Raw genomic sequence first — 8,559 nt, 5'->3', positions numbered from 1 at the left:
ACATGAAGCAAAATTAACTGAAAAGAAATAGATCAACATGGTTGAGGTTTTAATGCACGTCTCTCTGTGTCATTGATAAAGCAGACTAAGAAAATCTGTAAGAATATAGAACATTCAAAAAATAATATTAACTAACAATATTAACCAAGTTGACCTAATCAGCACACACAGAACATTTCACCCAACGACTGCAGAATCCATATTTTTTTCAAGTGCACATGAACATTCACCAAAATGGACCACATACTAGACAATAAATCAAGTCCTGATAAATTCCAGAGGAATGAAACGATACAGAGTAGGCTCTCTGACCATAATTAAATTGCACTAGAAATTAATAACATAAAAATGCCAAATATTTGAAGTTAAGTAATGCATACCTAAATACATCAAAGAAGAAATCACAAGAGAAATTTCAAAATCTGTTGAGCTGAACGCAAAGAAAAACACATCAAAATTTGTAGGATGCAATTAAAGGAGTCCTTGCAAGAAAATTTGTAGCTTAAAATATAGATATTAGAAGGGAAAAAAGATTAGAAAAATTAGTTCATTTTGTTGGAAATACATTTGAAAATATTTAATTCCATGAGAAAAAATCAAAGCCTAATTTTTTTTTTACATGAAGTCTCGCTCTGTTGCCCAGGCTGGAGTGCAGTAGCACAATCTTGGCTCACTGCAGCCTCCCCATCCTGGGTTCAAGAGATTTCTCGTGCCTCTCAGACTCCCAAGTAACTGGGATTACAGGCGCGTGTCACCACACCTGGCTAATTTTTGTATTTTTTGTAGAGACAGGGTTTCACGATGTTGGCCAGGCTGGTCATGAAATCCTGACCTCAAGTGATCCACCCGCCTCACTCTCCCAAAGTGCTGGGATTACAGGCATGAGCCACCACGCCTGGCTACAAAACCTTATTTAAAGTGAAGCAATGATCTGTTCATCAATAGGGTCTCTGGGCTCTTCCTGTCTGGCATCATACAAGATGCTTGTTGCTATAGCAACCACTAGGGCAGGTGAAATAATAACTGAGGGCTCTTCCACAGAGAAAAATTTTCAGGTTTTGTTTTTTAGGAGCTCTTTTCATTCAGATCATTCTGTTCTCAAATGGCATACAGATCTGGCTTGACGCCAATGTCAAATGAGGCAAACATTTTCCACCCACACTATCTGCCCACGCTTCCTCTCCCAGTTGGTGAGATCATGGACTCACTGTTCCCCCGAGTGAGGAACGGCACCAGACCCCCAAGATCCTCACAGTGGTGCCACAGTGATTGGAGTTCTGCGGGGACCCAGGGAAACATGCTTTCTTCATGGGCTACTCAGCTCTGCAGATGCTCTTGTCAGTAAAAATCAGCCCCAGGCCCCTGAATACATATTAGGAAAGGAATGACAGAGACACAAAAAGGGGGACAAGACCCCCACAATAAGGGGGACAAAACAGAGACACAATCGGAGAAATGAGACCGAGACACAGTGGGGGTGATGAGACAGACACACAATGCGGGGGGTGAGACTGAGATACAATGGTGGGGGTGAAACTGAGACACAATGGGGGGGTGAGACTGAGACACAATGGGGGGGTGAGACTGAGACACAATGGGGGGGATGAGACAGACATAATGTCGGGGGTGAGACTGAGACACAATGGGGAGTTGAGACAGACACAATGGGGGGTGAGACAGAGATACAATGCAGAGGGTGAGACAGAGACACAATGGGGGGTGAGACAGACACAATGAGGAGTTGAAACAGACACAATGGGGGGTGAAACTGAGGCACAATGGGGAGTTGAGACTGAGACACAATGGGGATGACAGATGGGATGAGAGAGACAAAGTGTGGGGGGTGAGACTGAGACACAATGGGGGAATGAGATAGACACAATGTGGTGGGTGAGAGAAACAATGAGGGGGTGAGACTGAGACACAATGTGGGGGTTAGACTGAGACACAATGAGGGGGTGAGACTGAGACACAATGGGGAGTTGAGACAGACACAATGGGGGATGAGACTGAGACACAATGGGGGGGTGGTACTGAGACACAATGAGGGGGTGAGACTGAGACACAATGAGGGGGTGAGACTGAGACACAATGAGGGGGTGAGACTGAGACACAATGGGGGGTGAGACTGAGACACAATGGGGAGTTGGGACAGACACAATGGGGGAGCTAAGGCTGAGACACACTGTAGTGATGACACAGACACAGTGGAGGGGATGAGATTGAAGCATAAAGGGGACAGAAGCCGAGACATGATGGGTGAGGGGTTGAGACTAGACAGAATGTGGAGGAGGGTGAGACTGAGAAACCATGTCAGAAACCACAAGCTAAATCAAAAGGGAAACAGTAATATGGAAAAATATATGCAAGACATATGAAAAGGAGTTAGTATTCCTATGGTTCAATCAGTAAGAGAAACACCAAGAGTCTAACAGATAATAGACAAATTACATAAATTTCAATCCAAAAAAAACACAAATAAAAATGCTTAAGAAATATTCAAAAATTGTTCAACTTCACAAATAGGTAATGCGTTTGTATTTTTATTCTCCAATGCTTAAAATGATTTGTAAAATTAAGTAATATTGGATTCTAGCCATACGTGGAATGTTGCTAATCAAAGTTAAATTGACCCAGAATTTCAGGAAAGCAGCTTTGGCAAAATACAGCATTACTTTAAAAATGTTCATGTACTTTTTACTAGATAATTTCACCTAAGAACCTACCGTAAGCAAATAATCCCACTTTTAAACAAATATTTATGTACAACAATGCACATCTTAGCAAAAGCTGAATACAGTAGGACAGAGAATGACTACATCACTGAATGTCCATTTCCTGGGATAAAATTTGACCATGACAGAGATGTTTATGAATTTGTGATGATAAAAGATAATGCATATGGGATTGTGTGAAAACCAGCACATAAATTTCATATAAGAATCCTTTATTCAAACAAAATGCATTAAAATACTAAAAATACACAAAATGTTAAAGTGGTTATTCGTAGGGGGCAAGAACTATTCAATCATTTTCATGAATTCTTCTTTCTTTCTCTAACTAACAAGTGCTAAGTACCATCTCCTACCAGGCAGGCCCCTGGGGCACTGGGCACACAAAAGTGAACAGAGAAAACCCTTGCTCAGTGCCGCTCACACTCCAGTCAGGGAAGACAAACAGTAAAACATCAATGAACACACACAGTAATGCAGAAAGGAAAGTGCCGCAAACATCTTTAGAAATTAGAGACACAAAGCCATTTCCAGCAGGAAAATGGAGGTTCCCCCAACTGATTACAACCCGAAGGAAAAATGCAATGAAGAAAGTGGAAATAGAAATGTGTGAAAGCCTGGCCTACACACAATCCCTTATCCTATAAAGAATACAGCTGCGCAGAAATGAAGCTCCTGCCTTTTTTGTGGGGGATCGATGTCATTATGAATCTTCTCTTTCCTGTAAGACACCACTGTCTACCCCGAAGTGCTCTAACAATTGGAATAATGATTATGAAACATTTGTCACAATTATCAATCGATGTGTGTTTGATACATTTTAGCCACCAGCACACTTTTAAGTGGAAATAAAATCTTATCATTTTAATGTGATCAAAATAATTTGCCTCTTATGAACTTACTCCCAAACAAGAGTTCACTTTCAGACTTTGGCTTTCAGACAATTTTAGGCTTCACTCTGACAGCGACTCACCTATCACGTCCTCCCCTGGCATAGGCACAACCATGAGGAGAGGCTGTGGTTAGGGTTGTCATCCTTCAGTTCCGTCCATTTTTGCTTCAATCATTTTGATGGTCTTATCAGGGGCATAAATGTTTATAATTGTCTATCTTTTTTGCTGTATGGACACTTTTATTCATATATCATGTCCTTCTTTGTCTCTCGTAACTTTTTTGATTTTGAGTCTGTTTTGTCTGGTATTAGTATAGCCACCTCTGCTCTCTTTTAGTGACTGTGTGGAACATCTTTTCCACACTTGCACTTTCAAACTATATGTGTCTTTGGATCTAATGTGGGTCTCTTGTAGACAGCATAGAGTTAGATCATGATTTTTCTGATCTGTTCTGCCTACCTCTATCTTTTTATTGGAGAGTTTAAGCCATTTACATTTAAAGTAGTTATTGATAAGAAAGGTCTTACTTATCTCAATATGATGTTTTAAATTATCAATAGGTTAATTTATCTGTTAAAGGACACATCTCAGATTGCGTCTAAAAACAAAATCCAACCATGTGCTACTTGTAAAAGTCACACCATCACTGTGGCCCTGAGGGGCGCAACAGGTTCCCTAACACCAGAAGCACCCCAGTCTTAACCAGGGATGCACAGCAGTTCAGCCTGGAATTCAGCCTGGAGTCCACACTTCAGAGATGAGCCTGACCCATGGCACAAGGGCCTGATCATGCTCACAGCTTCCTGATCAGCATGAAGAATGCTGGATATGAGCTCTGCTGCCGAAAATCACGGTATTCAAGACCTGTGTCAAGGCTGATAGTTGTTCAGCTCTTCCTCCTAGATAAGAATCTAGGAGGCTGGGTGCGGTGGCTCACAAATGTAATCCCAGCACATCGGGAGGCCAAGACAGGAGGAATGCCTTAGCCTAAGAATTTGAGACCAGCCTGGGCAACATGGCCATACTCTGTCTCTACAAAAAAGTTTTAAAAATTAGCCGGGCGTGGTGTCATGCACCTGTAGTCCCAGCCACTCAGGAGGCGGAGGTGAAAGGATCCCTTGAACCCAGTAGGTCGAGGCTGCAGTGAGCCGTGGTTGTGCCGCTAGGTGCCCTGGGTGACAAAGTGAGATCCTATCTCTAAAGAATAAATGAGTAAATAAGAATCTAGGGAAGCGTCTGTCTCTGTTAGGAAAGTCACACCAGGCTTAAACCCTATGTCCAACTGTGAACTCAGGGAATCCTGGTGCTGGGTTGGGAGAATCAGTGAGCACGGCCCCCAAAACATAGTCACAGGAATTTTGACAAACCTTCCACGCAGGGTGCAGCCAGGACGCATAGGAGGACGAGGAGCTGGGGGTCCCGGCAGCCCCTGAGGGAGCTGTGTGCCTGTTCTTGCGCCTGCTAACAAACGCATCCAACACATCCACGCGTGCGCAGAAGCTGGCCTGAGGCCCCCTTCACCACAGTGCACGTGTGGGAGGGTGGGGAATGGTCACCCACCCCAACTTTCCCACGCTGTGCTGTGGCCCCAAGGCATGGGACTTGCCCTGGGCAGCCGGGGAGCCGGGGAGTCGGGGACAGCGTCTGTCTGCTGGGACATTTTCCAGGGACGCCCTCTCAGCCTCATGTCTCACAGGTGCAAAGTGACTTGAGTGGGACCCTCTCAGGGTCTGGCCTCAGGGGCTGTCGGATGTGAGCCTCCTCCTTGGGCCAGCACCAGCAGTGGGTCTCTCTCAGGCCCCTCCCACATCCTTTGTTCTTTATTCCTTGTAAAACTAATCCCAGCCCAGAGCACTAATCAAAGCTTCGTGGTTAGACCCAAGGGCTGTGTGCAGCCACTGGAGAAAGGACTCACAGCAGCACGGAAGACGGGGTCGATTTCTGCAGAGCCTGCCCCACGTCACCAGCTGACAGCGCTAGAATGCAGCCATCGCTCACCGACGGGAAAGGCCCGACAACGTTCCTGAGTGGAGACTCAATTAATTGCTGTTTTATTTTTCCACTTAAGCATCTAATGATTACTAATTGTTATTGAAAAATTATAAACTGTAGCTTCTCAGACATCTGCTTTTGGAGCAGGAGGGATGACAGCTTCAGTCTGTGTGCCCCGTTTACCAAAATAGCAGAGCCACATCCGAAAAGAGAAGGCTCTGGCATGAGAACGCGTGCTCTCCTGCGAGCTGCTGCAGCTCTGCATTCCCTGAGACGACAAAATTCAACTCCTGGGGTTTGAAGAACTGCAGGAGAGGAAGCAGAGGGCTGCTCTGCCTCAATTTGAGTATCTGGTGAGCGACCGAGCCCTCCGTGGCACAGCAGGGCAGGCAGGGGTGGAGGCTCTGGCCTCCGGGAGGGTCCCCAAGCAGCTTCTGTGCTGCAGGCCTCGTTTTCCCGCTGGCAGTCAGCTTTGTCCTTTTTGTGTTTCCCTAAAAAACTGCTCACAACTAAACAAGGGGCAGATCTCAGGATGACGGCCCTCGGGAAGCTCCAAGGCTCCGAGCACGGCCGGCCCTCATTCCCCACCCGCGACAGCAGCCTCCTCCCATAAATACAATTTACAAAAGAAGAAAGGAAAAAAAAGGAATGGAAAAAGGAAGAAAGGGAGGAGGGAGAGACAAGAGAAGGGAGAGGGAGAAGGGAGAGAGGGGAGGAGGGAGGAGGGAGAGACAGAGGAGGGAGAGGGGAGAGAAAGAAGGGAAGGTCTTCATTTAAAAAATAACCTCGGCTTACTCATAAAATCATTGTGTTTTATCGGTAAACCCACCACAACATGATTCTGTGAGAGACAGGACTTGCTCCTTACCCGCAGTTGTGAGTACTGACACACAGGAGAGGCTCTGGGACTTCTGCTGAATTAATTGCACATTTGAAGATTTGAAACGCAGAGAGGAAAGGCAGACGCCCCTGCCTGAATCCCTCACTCTGAAAGCCCTCAGGCATCTCTCCTGTATCAGCCACGGAAATCCTTGTACTCAAGCAGGCACTTCTGTGGCCTGCCAGGTTCTGAAGGACCCGCAGCCTGGGGAAGGAGAGAGCTGGGGAGCACCTGGCCCTGGTCCTATTCTCTCCGACCCTCCAGGACACAGGGTGGGCCCCTGACCCAAACTCGGTCAACCATGGAGATGCGCAGCCTGCAGTCCCACAGATGGGGTCCTCGCACTGGCCCTGCACTGGAACCACCTGCAGGTTTGCAAGAGGAAGCCCAGCTCCCCGCCTCTGGATGTCCTGCTTGGTTGGGCCCGGCTCAGCGTTTGCATCAGAATTCCCAAGCTCTCCAGGTGACTGTCACGTGTAGTCTGAACCAGGCTCCACGGGCTGCCACTCTCAGGACCACCTGAGCTTCCTCCATCCTTCATGTCGACCTCTCATGTCGAACACACAGACGTCCACCTGAGGGAACCATGCGAAACCCAAGTTCAACAAGGAAGCGGCGTCCCTCCGCTGCCCTTGCTGTGGGGAAGCGAGGGAGGTGCCCAGCCCATCCTGACCTAGGTAACCTCATTCAAACCCACTTTCTTCTAATCTTAGGAAGTCCTAGCCCTAAAAGTAAGTAACCTCAATTCTGTTCAAATGTTGTTTAAATACTTTCCTAGAATTTGGGGCTGTTGATTTTCAGATTAATATGTCCCATTCTGGGAAGATAAATCATTGCTGATCCTACAGAAATAATCATAAAACCATTTTTCTCATGCAGGGTTTGGCCTGTATTAAGGGCTGTGCAATCACTCAACACAGACTCTGCAGAACACTTTCTGGAACAGCCTGTTTCATAGAAGCGCAGAGCAGGGGAGATGCAGCTCCTTCTCCCATGGAGCTGACTTCTCGGGTGTCCAGAGGCACGGTCAATAGAAAGAGTGACCCCGTCTTACTTCCGTGTTGCTGTTCCGAATACACTGTTTAATGGTCAGTTGCCACCTTAACAAATGAAGTGAACCCCGAAAGTCAGAAGACTGGCTCCAAGTCACACAGGTGTGAGAAGAGGCCCCAACCCCGAGCTCAGCTTCACACACCCAAGCAAGCGGTCACTCCTCTGACCACAGGGCCTCTTTGCCGATGTACTGGGGAAGTCTGGCTTATCAAAGCAAAACAATAAAGTGTGTAAATCCTTTAGTTTTACACACAGAATACATATCTACATAAAAGTATCTTTCCAGTTTACTTGCCCATTATCTACAGAATGTTTTTAAAGTTACTTCATTTTCACAATTTGCTGTGTATGCATCACAATCCTCCTGAGAAACAGAAGCAGTAGGCAATAGAGATAGAAAGAAAGAGCTATGGGTAAGCAGGTACAGATGTAGACATGGATTAGATACAGGCTAGAGTGAAAGAGAGCTACAGATACACAGGTGCAGATGTAGACATGGATTACATACAGGTTAGAGAGAGAGCTACAGGTACACAGGTACAGATATAGACACGGATTAGATACAGGCTAGAGACAGAGAGAGAGAGCTACAGATACACAGGTGCAGATGAAGACATGGATTAGATACAGGCTAGAGAGAGGGAGAGAGAGAGAGCTGCGAATACACAGGTATAGATGTAGACATGGATTACATACTGGCTAGAGAGAGAGAGAGAGAGCTACCGATACACAGGTGCAGATGTAGACATGGATTAGATACAGGCTAGAGAGTGGGAGAGAATGAGCTATGGGTACATAGGTATAGATGTAGACATGGATTAGATACAGGCTAGAGAGAGAGAGCTACATGTACACAGGTACACAGGTGCAGATATAGACACAGATTAGATATAGGCTAGAGAGAGATAGCTACAGATACACAGGTGCAGATGTAGACATGGACTAGATACAGGCTAGAAAGAGGGAGAGAGCTACAGGTACACAGGTATAGATGTAGACATGGAGTAGA

Source organism: Pongo pygmaeus, chromosome 6, assembly GCF_028885625.2.
Source record: "Pongo pygmaeus isolate AG05252 chromosome 6, NHGRI_mPonPyg2-v2.0_pri, whole genome shotgun sequence".
In the NCBI taxonomy this organism is placed as follows: domain Eukaryota; kingdom Metazoa; phylum Chordata; class Mammalia; order Primates; family Hominidae; genus Pongo; species Pongo pygmaeus.
Note: the sequence above shows the minus strand (reverse complement) of the source record.